At 46.7% G+C, this 14,610-nt stretch overlaps 1 long non-coding RNA gene across 1 annotated transcript in view; it reads right to left on the bottom strand.

Moving 5' to 3' along the window:
* Window positions 1–14,610, bottom strand: part of LOC128334598 (uncharacterized) — a 32,900-nt gene that overhangs the window by 7,527 nt on the left and 10,763 nt on the right. Inside the window, exon 3 of the long non-coding RNA XR_008311337.1 lies at window positions 3,318–3,496. This is a non-coding gene — a long non-coding RNA (uncharacterized LOC128334598). The remainder of the gene's footprint in view (window positions 1–3,317; window positions 3,497–14,610) is intronic.

Genomic DNA, 14,610 nt, shown 5'->3' with positions numbered 1-14,610 from the left:
TCTTCCAGCTCACAGGAAGCAAAGAAAGCAACTTGCAAACCTTTGGATGAGATTCTTCTCTAGTCTTTTGTTTGAATCACTGAGGCTCTCTTCACGGGCAGTGTGGGGAGAGTGGGCTTGATCTGTTCTCCCCGCACACAAGCATTCCCCCCGCCAGGCAGCCAGATTGGCCACCCACACAATTACCTGCTCCATCTTGGAACCAGTAGGGACGGTGGGGACCGGGGGCCATTTGTGTGAGTGCTTGGGGCATTCTGGTGGGGGGGGGAGCCCCAATGCCAGGAGGCTTGCTGCAGCCTCCCAGTTGGGGGTCTACTCGCAGGTCATCATGGCACGGAGCCTCACCATGGTGTCTCATGATTGAGGTGGGGGGAAGGATTAACAGAGTGCTTGCTCCACTAAACTCATTTTAGAGGAGGGCTACTTTGGTGGGCTAGCCACCATTGAACCACCGGGCTTGCCCATGAGCCCAGTGGTCCTCATGATGAGGGGAGCAAATACAATTCTCTCTGATAAGAGAAGCAGCTAGGTCTGCTTCTTTCCTGTGGCATGGAAACAAACCGGCGGGCGGAGGGGGCAGTATGATAAAGGGGTTATATGCAAACTCTCTTCTCAGTCTCCTCAAGATACTCCTCCTGAGCCCACTGCTGTACAACCATAATGCAGGACTCCCTTGTCTCTGCACCCAATTTTGCAGCACCCTGGGCTTATCTAAACAGATATGTTCCAATCCCCCCAAAAAGGGCTGGGGAACTGAGGTGGGTTGTGCCCTTTCCCCTCCCTAAATCAGGGAGTGTTATAGTTGTAGTTCAGCAATGTCATAGGGCTAAGTGGGAGGGGAGTCCACATTCGAAAGAGGGCATTAGCAACAGGAATCAAAGGCTAATGGAGCCATGGGCAGAAATTCCTATCTCCAGCCTCAAAGGCAGGATGCCTCTGAGTACCAGTTGCAGGGGAGGAACAGCAGGAGAGAGGGCATGCCCTCAACTCCTGCCTGTGGGCTTCCAGCGGCTTCTCGTGGGCCACTGTGTGAAACATGATGCTGTTCTAGATGGGCTTCCTTGGGCCTGATCCAGCAGGGCTGTTCTTATGTTCTTAACCCAGAAAGTACAGAAATCAACAGAATTGATGGGTGAAAAATAGGGAGAAAGAGAATCATGCCCCATTGCTCTGAGTAGTCATTCTGGCCTCACAGAACACAGCTATATCAGCAGCATGTCAATTTCAAAGCAGCAGGCATTCCAGCGCTACTCACTAAATCCATAATGTGAGCTAGTGAACAAATCAGGGCTCATGAATGCTTAACCAAGCAGTCAAGTTAAAGGAGTAGAGGAGCACCACCTGCTGGAGAACAGCATCCTGTTGTTTTGACTAGTCAATCTTGCGGAACACCGGCTGTCAAACTAACAAACAAAAGAGGTCTCACATCTCCTCCTCTGGGATGTGATTGGTTGGAGAAAGAACCCAGCACAAGCTATGGTAACGCACACAGGAAAAAGATCTGCAGGGAATGAGGAGAGGAGCCAACCCTATGTGAACAGTGCATTTAATCCCCCAAATTAAACACCTGAGAATCTGCTGTGAAGCAGGTTTGCTCTCTGGATACCCCGTGGCATGAAGCCATGTCTGGATAACTTCCTGGTGCCTTTCCCTTCAATTGTGATGATAAAACATCAGCAGCTTCTGGGACTGGCAGCCAATTGTACAAATGGTCTAATTCAAGGGAGAGTTTGAATACATGTGTATTGAGGGACTTGTATTAAAAACAGAGTGGAAGTTGGACATCCACTTATTCTGTGAAACATTTGGGGCATTGTTGATACAATTAGGCCTCATGCCACAATTTACTATTTTCTAGGATCCTGCCTGATCTTTTAAGTTCAATAGCCAGTGCTAAATGTTCCCAGAGCTGACTTTGGAATGCAGCATTTTAAGTCTTTGTATGTAGTTTGTACTCCTTTTGTAGATTTCAAAAATCCTTCTAAATTCTATGGGTTAAATTTTGATTTTAATCTTGTCAGTTGGTGAATGAGTTTCTTTTCATTTGGGCACTCCTTATCAAACCTTGACTGGCTCTTCCTAGTTATGTTATTTTTTACTAGGGGTATCTCTGAGACAGGTCTAGTAGTCTCCATTAAAGTTTGAAAAATACTCAGGATTGATGAGGAATAACTGTTGGAACAGTTGGGAACTACAATTGGTACAAAATGCGGCAGCCAGATGGGTCTTTGGGACAAAATGAAGGGACCACATAACACTGGTTTTAAAAGAAATGCACTGGCTGCCTATATGTTTGCGGGTGAAATACAAAGTGCTGGTTATCCTCTCTAATAAAAGCCTTGGTGTCCGTCCCTGGACACCAAGGCGTGTGTCCGTGCCTCCCTGGGCCGTTCTGGGCATGTGCGGAGAGTTCCGTGCCTCCCAGAACGCGCCGAGGGAGACACGACCGCCAGCACCAGCCACCATGTTGGGTGGCCAGAAGCGGCCACTGCAAAAAATCCGGAGAAGCGGCGGAGCCATGGGGAGCGGGGATGGAGGAGGAGAGGGGATGAGGAGGAGCCAGAGGACGCGGCAAGCCCCGCGGGGCAAGAGGCGGCAAGAAGGGGCGAGAGGTGTCAGGGAAGCCGGCCGAGGGGGCGGAGGAGCCGCCGCCGAGGCCTGGCGCCGCCGCCGAAGCTGGGCAGGTGGGAGACTTTGGGGCCCTTGCCTGAGGAGGAGCCAGAGGATGCGGTGAGCCCCGAAGCTGGGAGGGGGGGAGACTTTGGGGCTCTAGCCCAGTCGTTGTCCCAATCACATTTAAAAAAATGCTGCCGTGGCCACCACCCGCCCGCCCTCCCAGCTGCCCGAGTCCTCCTTACCCCGGCCCGCGTCAGTGGGGGGATGAAAGTCCAAAATTTGAGAGGGAGAGTGGAGCTCGCAAACAGAGCTCCTCTCTGTGCAAAGGCTCTGCCCGAACTGGTGCTATGGACGCAAAGGATGCAATAGGAGTCCTTTGCACCCAAAGCGCCAGTTCAGGAAGAGGCTTTGCAGAGAGAGGAGCTCTGCTTGCGAGCTCCTCTCTTCCTCTCAAATTATGGACTTTCATCCCCCCACTGAGGCGGGCTGGGGTAAGGAGGACTCGGGCAGCTGGGAGGGCGGGTGGGCGGCGGCGGTGGCCACATCGGCATTTACATGGGCCGATTTGGCCCTTAATCATGGGGAGGGTCACCACTCTGGAGAGCCCAGAGTCAGCAATGGCGGGTCCAGCCCGGTGTGGTGGCAGCTGCGGCAGCAACGCTAGCGCCCGTTATTGTAACGGGCTAAAAAACACTAGTTACCTATAAAGCCCTTAATGGCTTGGGTCCAGACTATTTGACAGAGAACCTCCTTTGTCATGAACTCTGCCACCTGTTACAATCTTCGGGAGAGGTCCAGTTACAGTTGCCACCAGTTCATTTGGTGGCGATTTAGGACTGGGCTTTCTCTCTGGCTGTCCTGGGGCTTTGCAATCTTCTCCCTATAAACAAGAGCAGTTTATTTTTAAAAAAAATATTTATAAAAAGTTCTGAATATAATCATCTTATTTTAACTGTTGTTGTTCTCAACAGATATTTAACACAGAATAAACAGATCAATGATTCCAAAATGATATCATGCCAAGAAAGGCAGAAGCTCTTTCTCAGATTCAGATGTACTGTTATTCAGATTTACCATATGTGGTCATTATTCAATGAAATTAATAATGTTTGAAGTTGTAATCCTACATATTGTAAACTTTTTACAAATTTCCTGTTTGCAAGCACATTAATAAAAAAATTATATTACAAAGATTTAATTTCTTGAACTTTCCTATAGGTGTAATCTACACATAAAAGAGCCTTCCATGCTTCCCCAGCATACTTTGCATTGCCAGCAGACTGGAAAGCTTCATGACATCAGCAGCCACCCTTTGATAGGCTACAAAGGAACAGGAGGCCAACCCAGCCCTGCTGAAACTGCTCCAGCTTCCGACTCATAGAGTGTGCCTCGCAGAGTGGCACGTTCATGGATAGCAGTCCCTATAGCCAGAACTCTTTATTGTTTCCATGTGAGGGAAGGCCTGCTCAGTCCCAGTGGCAGAGTAGAATAACCAAGTGGGTTCACATGACCAAAAAATCAAGGTAAGACAGCTCTTCTCTCCTCCTACCTTGGTTAAGAGCAGGGCAAGAAAAGTGGGTTACCCTGCTTTGAGTGAACTGGACTGGAGGGATTTTTGTGAGTTCACATGATAATGCAAATGTGGGTAGCCCAGCTTCTACCCTGATTTTTGATGATGGAATCAGGCCAGTGTCTTTCCATGAGATATTCACGTGGCAGAGTACAGGGCAACTGTGCTGGTATGTAGGGTAGATCAGAGCAAAATGCTTTCTTCCCTTACATTCAGATGTTTAGCCTGATTATTTGCCATCCTTCTCTTACCCTGCAGACCTTTACTCCTCTTTTTTTATTTTAATCATCTGTGCCTTATGAAAAATACATTCTTTGGAGATTTCTTTCTCATCTTTCTGATTTACCCATCTGCTGTGCTTTGAGGCACAATGCTTTAAAATCTAGCAAATTATCCTTTTGTGTAGAGAATCCAGGATACCCCTGTAGAACTCCAAGCAGTCTTTGGAGACACTGAATCACAAAGAACATATGAGCCCTTGCTCAGCTGAGTGTGGAGAAGAGGATTAAACACCTGACAGGAATATATTTTAGCACTGAATCATATACTTATGCTGGATTTTCCCATTTATTTTTTAGGTACCAGGATCACGATCTTTTGGCATCTATGGGCCATTTTTGCATAGTGAACATTTGTCTTCAATACTACTCTGCACAAAGAGAGATGAGATACACCACACAACCTTGAGATCCTTTGAAACTTAAACATTTTCATGTTGGGGCAACTCTCATGTTCAGTAGGATAAGTGGGAAAGGGAAGGCCAGATGCTCTAATTGCAGCTGATAGATAACCGAACAGGTGCAATGGCTGCAGCCCTGTTAAAAAAACCCCTAGGATTCCCAGAAGACCTTGTGCCTTTCCCAAGACTACAAGTAAATAATTTGAAATCCTCCTCTGGTTAGGCCTTTTCAAACAGGCACTAGCCCAGTTCAGACATTATGCTGTACAAATGTACAGATGTCTGTACACCCGTACAAGTGCATGAGTGAATGATTCTACCTGTGTTCATTTTAACAGGGATCCTGGATACAGGCCCTTCAAATGCATGGTACAGATAGGGAGTGTAAAGTCATTCTGCTATCTTCAGCATATCATGTGAGTGACTGTACCTGTATACAGATCTGCACCTATATACACTGTACACTCGTACCAGTGTTGAACATAATGTGTGAGCCTACTGTGCCACTGTAAAGTAAAGGAATTGGGGGAAGGATATTAGGGGTGGGCTGGTGAAGTGAACCAAAGCAAATATCAGTACAATAGTACAACTGATGTCATGGTTCTAGCAATTGCAGCTTCAGGGCTTCTGTGACATCACAGCAGCTTCAGCAATATAGAGCCGAGGCTCGTATAGGAACATAGGAAACTGCCATATACTGAGTCAGACCATTGGTCTATCTAGCTCAGTATTGTCTTCACAGACTGGCAGTGGCTTCTCCAAGGTTGCAGGTGGAAATCTCTCTCAGCCCCAATTTGGAGAGGCCAGGGAGGGAACTTGAAACCTTCTGCTCTTCCCAGAGCGGCTTCATCCCCAGAGAGGAGTATCTTGCAGTGCTCACACATCAAGTCTCCCATTCATATGCAACCAGGGCAGACCCTGCTTAGCTATGGGGACAAGTCATGCTTGCTACCACAAGACCAGCTCTCCTCTCCACATATACACATATATGAATGAATATTTCACATATATGATACCATTCTTTAACAAAATTTCCCATTTTTCATATACAGATGAAGTATTTACCTCACAGTTTGCATTCATTTAGTGCAGGGGTTCCCAACCTGTGGACCTCCAGATGTTGCTGAACTTCCATCATCCGCCACTACAATGTATTGTGGCTGTGGATTGTGGGAGTGGTTGTTCAGCAACATCTGGAGTATCACAGGTTGAGAACCCCCTGATTTAATGATTTATCTTTATTATGAATTTCTTTTAAGAACATAAGAACAGCCCTGCTGGATCAGGCCCAAAGCCCATCTAGTCCAGCATCCTGTTTCACACAGTGGCCCACCAGATGCTGCTGGAAGCCGACAGGCAGGGTATGCCCTCACTCCTGCTGTTACTCCCCTACAACTGGTACTCAGAGGCATCCTGCCTTTGAGGTTGGAGGTGGCCTATAGCCCTCTGACTAGTAGCTGTTGATAGACCTCTTCTCCATGAAGTTATCTAAAACCCTCTTAAAGCCATCCAAGTTGTAGGCTGTCAGTACATCTTGTGGCAGAAAATTCGAGGAGTTGATTATGCATTGTGAGAAAGAGTACCTCTGTTTGTTGGTCCTAAATTTCCTGGCAATAGGTTTCATGGGATGACCCTGGTTGTAGTGTTATGCGAGAGGGAGAAGAATTTCTCTCTATCCACTTTCTCCACACCATGTGTGATTTCATAGACCTCTATCATGTCTCCCCGCAGTCATTTTCCCCCCTAAACCAAATAGCCCCAGGTGTTGTAGCCTTGCCTCATAAGAAAAGTGCTCTAGGCCCCTGATCATCTTGGTTGCCTTCTTCTGCACCTTTTCCAGTTCTACAATGTCCTTTTTTAGATGTGGTGACCAGCATTGTACACAGTACTCCAAGTGTGGCCACACCATATTTTTGTATTAGGGCATTATAATATTCAGTTTTATTTTCATTCCCCTTCCTAATGACCCCTAGCATGGAATTGGCCTTTTTCACAGCTGCCGCACATTAAGTCGACATTCTTAATGAGCTGTCCACCATGACCCCAAGTTCCCTCTCCTAGTCAGAGGTGAAAGTCTGTATCCCATCAGCCCGGTATGTTACGTGGTTTAGATTAATATCAGTTAACTCTGTCCTCAATAAGTGCTGCAAAATGGCATTTACAAGGAAGGTGGGCAGATGGGAAAAATAACATATAGATGGAGTTTGTGTACCAAAAATATCATGAAAATATCACTTTATAGAGAAAATATATATAGTTATTGGCGTATTCATTTTATTCCACTCATCCTCTGAAGTACAGTATGAATTCTTCTTTTTTTCCTTTCTGGAAAGATAGTAACATACACATATACTCCAAAGCAATTTCTGGATAAGAGCCCTTGTTTGGTGTCTTGTGTGAGGACTAATAACAACACATAATTGCCAATGGTCTCTCTCTTCACACAGCTGCTTGAAAAACTCCTGGAAATCTTCAATAGGATTAAAAAAAAAATTAGTACAGTGCATCTTGTACCAAGACAATACCTTTGAGCCTGGTGGGTTGTAGTAATTAGACTGTGTCAGAAAAAATAGTTTAACTTTCAGTTGCTCCCTGTATATTGATCTTGTTCTTTTTCCCCTCCTTTCTAACAGAAAAAGTCTGTCAGGATGGAATGCTAACCTGTGGTGAACTGTTATGACAGCATCTTCAGTTGCTTTAATAACAGCCACTTCTCACTGCTAGAGGGGAGCTTTTTTTCCAGCCATGACTATAGTATAGAAGGCCAAAGTCATCTTCACAAATAACAGGAAACCACAGGACCAATGGCCCCTCAGTTTACCTCCATTCACCCCTCCCCATGCACTCCCAGACGATCTGATATGCAGTCTGGGAGTTGGTGAAGGGAGAGGCATTGGCTACAGGGATGGCATGAAGGACAGCCGTGGCAACCAATTCATGAGGAGAGGGGGAGGAGCATCATACCCTCAACCCCAGTTAGAACATGGTGGTGGAATGCCACCTTCAAACCCGAGGCCTCAGCAGTGAAACTCACTACAGACCTAAGCTGACAATTCAGGTTTGGGGCTAAAACTGACCTATCCTGCAGTTCAATGATGACATTCAGACATACATGATTGTAAACCTCTGGCACGATTACCTCTGGTTTGCCATTATGTGTTAAGGTGGCCCAAGTCATGGAACTAATAATCTATATAATTAATTCTCTTAGCTGGCATGCATGTCCAGGATTTGGCAGTGGAGGTGAGAGGCCCGGTGAGAGGACCGGCAAAGTGAGGAGGGAGAACAAAAGGGGGAAGAAAGTGGCGGCAGCAGGCAGAGGAGTGGGGGAGAGAAAAGCAGTGGCAGCAGGCGGGGGAAGAGAAAAGCGGAGAAAGCAGAAGGGGGGAGAAAAGCGGAGAAAAGCGGAGAAAATTGGCGGTGGTGGGCAGGCGGAGGGGGGAAGAGAAAAGCCGTGGTGGCAGGCGGACGGGAGGGAGAAAAAACGGCTGTGGCAGATGGGCGACAGGGCCCTTCTTGGCTGCCCGCCGCCTCGTGAGACTCTGTGTGTGGGGAGGAATGGGAGGGGGAGGGCTGGAGAGCAAGGGGCTGGAGGAAAGGGGAAGAGAGGAGAGACCGGGCCAGGAGGGAGGGGGAGGGGAAAACAGCCGACCCCAAAGCGCTGCACAGATGCTCTGTGTGGGGTCGGCTAGTATATCATTATCTATCTTAATGAAAGCACTGGTTTGCAGCTGAATGTGTGAACTGGCTCCACTGCGAAGAGCATTGGCTGACATCCAATCTAATGCCACAGTAGCACAATGGGACAAAAATGCAAAAGAAGGTCATGTAACTGAATAGATGCTCAAAGTTGCTCTTGAGTGCTTACTTAGCCCGTCCCATTCCCAGCATCCAGAAGTGGGCAGGGTGGAGTTGCACCTGGCCATGTGAGGGGTGGGAGGTGCTGGTCTGCCATCTGCCAGTCACAGGTTTACATGCCCAATGGGCTGCGGGCAAGGCAGCTGCCTCTATCTATCTATCTAATTTCTATACTGCCTGATATAGACATCTCTTGACGGTGTACAAAGTTAAAACATAGCAAATGTTAAAAAGTATAAGCAGTCACAATACACTAAAAGTAAAAACAATCTAGGTAGATAAATACATTAAAAATCTAAAATTTCAGTTAAAAGTCTGGGAAAACAGGTGCATCTTGAGGGTCTTCCTAAAAGCAAGCAGAGAAGGAGATACTCTTATTTCAACAAGGAGTGAATTCCAGAGCCCTGGGGCAGCCACAGAGAGGGCCCGGTCCTGAGTCACCACCAAACAAGCTGTCGGCAATCATACCCAGACCTGTCCAGATTATCTTAATAGGCAAAAGGGTTCATGAGAGAGAAGGCACTCTCTTAAGTACCCTGGACCCAAGATGTTGAGGGCTTTATAAGTAACTAGTGTTTTTTAGCCCGTTAAAATAACGGGGGCTAGCGTTCCCCCCCACCCCCTTTTCCCTCCGTCTCTGGTGGGGCTGTGTGTGGCTGCCGCCGCCAGTGGACCAGGCCCAGTCGTCTCCCTGCCTCCGCCGCCATTGACCCCAGTCGCCCTGCAGCGGCCACCACCACCAGCGGGGCCTGTCTCCCTGCCGGCAGCCGCCAGCGGGCCCAGTCTCGTGGCCGCTCGGCCGTACTGTGTTCTCTGGCCGAGGCAGCGGCTCCCCACCACCGCCTCCTCCCGTCTGGCTTCGGAAGCGGCCGGGCTGGACCCGCCGCCTCTGCCTCTGCCCTCCCCAATCCCTGCATCTCCCTCCCCATAGTTTCTTCTTAGCCCGCTGCTCTTGCCAACATGGCCGCCTGTGTCCCTGCGGCTGTATCGTTCTCAGCCGTTCTGGGCATGCGCTCTGTGCATGCCCAGAATGGCCGAGAAAGACACGGGCCGAGAAATGACACGGGATCACAATCAAGCCTTTTATTATAGAGGATAACCAGGTTACTCGATTGGCCCTGCCCACATCCTCTCACTGGCCTGCAGCTTGGCACCCACATATTGCTCAGTGGAAGATAGCCGGTCACCTGTCTGAGTAGAGTTTTTAGATTTTTTTACTTGATTGGTCACTGGTGGGAATTTTTTTGGCCTCCTTCCCACTGAGTCTTTTATTTTGGGCACTAGGCTAGTGGTTGCTATTCTGAGGTAGTGAGAGGTCGTCCTCTCACACTGGTAGGGGATGCAGTGTTTGGCGGAGTAGGATTGCATCAGTGGTGTTCAACCACAGGCACCATTGTAGTGAAGGGGGATTCTACAGTCCCTCAGGGTCCCATGGCTTGGGGTGGCTGGAAATGGAACCCCTATAGGAGTTGCTCAGCTCACCTAGGCAGAGCTTTGAGATTGTGACCAGCGACCCTCCCTCACTGCAGAAAGCTGCGTGGCAAGGAGAAGGCAAAAACTGTTGACTGACTGCTGGCAACCTCCCAGCCCAGTTGATCACCCAGCCATGGGAATGGCAGCTCTCTTAATGAGGCTGCCTCTCTTGGGAGAGGAGTCACCCACACTCTAGTTAACCTAGTTCAGTTACTTGTTCGCTCCAGTTTTAAAGAGTCTGGCCTGAGTTTAATCCATCATGCATGTATTGTGTTTTATTTGTGTTCAGGCGCAAAGCTTGTGCAACAAGAATCACAGATCATTCCCTGCAACAAATATGGACTGAGAAAGAGCTTTCTCAGCAGGAGGAGCACAAGCACATTCTGATAAACCACTGCAACTCTAATCTGGAATGCAGGATCCCAACTTAGCAGAACCAGCTAGTGCACATCCTTGCTAGAGGTAGCCCGATGAATTTCTGCCTGATGCATCTTGACAAAGTACAATGCTCCCCCCGAATACTTATATAGTAATTGTCCAGCCAGAAATTCAAAAGGGCCTCAATCCAACTACAATAACTTCCTACAGATACACCAGATGGTTTTCTGTCTGATTCATATCTACAAGGCAGAGCTCTTTACCCAAGTGCTATGTACAATGACAGGGCTTGGAACCATTAGAGATTAGTAGAATGCACCCCTTACCTGTTAGTAATGCCCATGCCCTCACTCATGAGAACCCTGTATCCTAGCTTGTTTGTGAGTAGACACTTAATCTTACTAGTGGGTAGCTATTCCATTCTTACTTGCCATTAGACCCTCAACTTTACTCATAAGTTGACCTGAATGTATTTGTGGATAGGCCCTCAATCTTATTTGTAGGTAGATATCACATATTTTCTCACAAGTAGACAATCAGTCTTTCTCACATGTTGCCTCTCAAAATTGTGTGTAGAAAGTGCATCATTGCTAATGTGTAGCCCCTCAATTTTATGAGTACAAAACACTCTTACTCATGAGTAGATCTACTCTTGAGAAAGGGCAAAATGTTTATTTTTGAGCAAACTTGCATGTCTACTCACAAGTAAGGGCACAACGTGTTAGAGTTGTGTGTTTTGTTTTTTTCTATTTTTTTTTGGCCCAAATCCAAAACACCCCCATTTTGTTCTTTGTTTGAAATCATGCAGTCTGAAACACTCCTATTTTGTTCTTTGTTCGAAATTGCAAAATCCAAATCCAAAACATTTTGGATTTTAAAAAATAGCCCTGGGGCAAAACTAGTGGTTGGGGGTGGTAGTGTCCAATGGGTGGAAGCTACCACCCAAATTTCAGAGGAATTTGGCAAAGGGCTGATATTTGGTGAATTTTTGAAGTTTAAGGTTTGCTAACCCATGGGGTACTGGGTTCTGTTGTTTCTGAGATGTTTTGAGTGTCGATTCTCTGGTAGCATATGAGAGTGGATTCATGGTTTGTTGCTGAAAATCTCATATGCTACCAGAGAATCTACAGGCTGGGCTCAGGCTGGCAACAAAGTAGGCATAGGCAATGGCATGGCATCTCTCAAGTGGGTGAAAAAAATTCTTCTGGAACAAAAAAGCAATGCAGCATATAAATCCATTCCCAGGCTGGCATGCAGTAGCCATAGCAGGCTGGGCTCAGGCTGGCAACAAGGCAGGCAGGAAAGCATAGGCAATGGCATGGCATCATCATGGCAACTTGAGGCATGCCATGCAATACAAACTAGTTCGTTCTCTCTCTCTCTCTCTCTCTCTCTCTCTCTCTCTCTCTCTCTCCCCAATGAGGCAGAAAGTCAGAATGGCAAATGAGTAACTAACTTGTTGAATGAATTGAAAACCCCTCCTTGAACTCCCCCCCATCTTTGCCCCTTCTTCGACCCTTCCCCTGGCCAATGTAGGGTCAGTAAGGAGTGGCAAGAGGCGAAAGAGCCAATGGGGAACAAGGAAGGAATCGTCAGCAGGTCAGCCCATGATTTAGGTCACTGATTGGAAGGCTGGAAATTCAAAGAGATGTCAAACACAACATGGAGACTGACTCAGATATCACCACAAAATAGAGGTCCGAAACAACAAAGCATTTTGTAGCTGAAACAGGGACGTTTTGTTTTGTGTACAAAACTTTTGGATTTGGAAAATGGGCATTTTGTCTACAGAACACCCAAAATGGCCCATTTTGAGTACAAACCATTTTGTACCCGGAACATTTTGCACATCCCTACAAAGTTTATATGAGAGTCTGCATGAGGTCTCAGAACATGGAACATGGAACCAGACTGTACAAAGTCTTTACAGTTTATATGGCACCAGAGTTTAGATGGACATCTTAACTTGCCATTGCCATGCTTTTAGAGACGTGTGAACATTGAAAGCATCTTAACACCCATCTTAAACTGAAGGTTTTTAGATGACCAAAAATACCATACATCTGCAGTCTTTGAAATGTGTCATGGTGCATGGTGTGTCATGTGTGACTCACACAAGCAACATTCTAACAAGGCATTCCACAAAATGCGAGGGATGGTGACTACTGCAGTGTGGGTGCGCCAGGCAGGTGTGTCTCTGCTACAGAAAGCTTTCCTATCTGCACAACATTGGGCACAAAATGTGAGCGGGTGGTTGCATCACCAAAAAATATGTCCCGGAGCATCACACAGCCCTCAAGAACATATTTTTGAGTGATACAGAGCACTTCCAGAAGCAAAGAAGATCAGCTATTCCTCCCACCCACCCACTGCAGGTGCTGTGGAAGTTGGGAAGCTCTCCACAGCATGGATATGTCTTCCTGGTGTACCTACACTGCTTTAGTCAGGATGACAGCTGGTGATTTTACCAGGGACAGGTACTAGAAATTAGTGTCACTGGTAAATAGGGACAGTCGGAAGGGATGCAATGCAGAACATGAAGCTGAATTCTTCCTCTCCTTGAGTACAAAGGATTGCACACAATGTGTGGGTTGCACACAGCCCAAGCATAAGCAGAATTGGGCGCCTAGAGCACCCAGCTCATGAGGAGATCCCCCCAATGCACCGTGTTCAGGATTCTTGGAGCCTGGGACTCATTCTACTGACCTCCAGTGATACATGCTGCTGAGAGTAGTGTGGATCGCATGGGTGGGCATTGGTGCACGGAAGAGGAGATGGTTGATTATCTGGGGGGCAGGTTGGTTAATCCCTGCCTTCCCTCCATCCCCACCCCTCTCATAGTCAAGTGCATGACCTCTATATATGTTTGTAATGATTCATCTGATGAAATAAGACACAATGTATCTTCTGATTCAACCGAGAACAAGATTCACTAAGCTTGAGCTTCATTTTTGCTAAGGAGTTTCAGAATCTAACAATTCTCCCCCTTTTCTGCACCTTCATTTTGTTCCCTTTTTATCAGAGCCTTCTCTGTTAACTCCTTTCCATGTTGTCCTTTTTTCCTCTTGTCTCCTTTGCTCTATTGATGTTTACCCATCACCACAGGTCCTGTCTCTTTTCATTCTCCCCTTTTTTTCTATTAATGGCCCTCTTTTCTCCCTCAATACATTCAGAGTCCTATTTTGCTCTTTGTTCCCTTAAAGCCCTCCAACGTGAACACAGTTTACACTAGAGTGAGGCTGCAAAAACAATGGTCAGAGACCAAAATGTAAAGAGATGATCTCTACAGGTAGTAGTCTGAGCTACCCCAGCATGAATGGGCAGAATTACAAACACTGAAACCTGGACAGAGAAAGAAGAACGCCTAATTAGGGTCAAGTGAACAGCACATCAGAGAAACAAATTGATAGTGCAATACAAATCGGGGTCTATCCAGACCCATTAAAATCAATGAGAGTTTTGGCTTCCATTTCAAAGGAATATGTTATCATCCTCAGTGATTAAATGAGCGTGACAGGCTAATTGTTCAATTCTGTTTCTTTTTAGGATTGTTCACCCCACTCCCCACTGAGCAATGTTGATCACTGAAAAATTCGCAGGTTGAAGTCTGAGAATTTACCTGGCAGCAAATTCACTTACCTGGCAGTAAGTCCCACTGAACACAGCATTACTATATTTTATGTGGATTTTATATTAGATGGAACTTTGCTGACAACTCTGAGGTTTTCTATGCAACAGTAAACATGCTGTGAACATGCTATGAACGCATGCTATCAACCCCTGCTAACTTGGCAAAGAGGCACCTTTTAACGTGGTGATTCTTTCTATTTATTAATTATTATTATTATTATTATTTTACATTTTATATCCCGCTGTTCCTCCAAGGAACCCACAGCAGTGTACTACATACTTAGGTTTCTCCTCACAACAACCCTGTGAAGTAGGTTAGACTGAGAGAGAAGTGACTGGCCCAGAGTCACCCAACAAGTATTATGGCTGACTGGGGATTTAAACACAGGTCTCCCCGGTCCTAGTC

The sequence above is a fragment of the Hemicordylus capensis genome, chromosome 9, assembly GCF_027244095.1.
Source record: "Hemicordylus capensis ecotype Gifberg chromosome 9, rHemCap1.1.pri, whole genome shotgun sequence".
NCBI classification, from domain to species: Eukaryota; Metazoa; Chordata; class Lepidosauria; order Squamata; family Cordylidae; genus Hemicordylus; species Hemicordylus capensis.
This window is presented reverse-complemented; position numbering and strand designations above follow the sequence as displayed.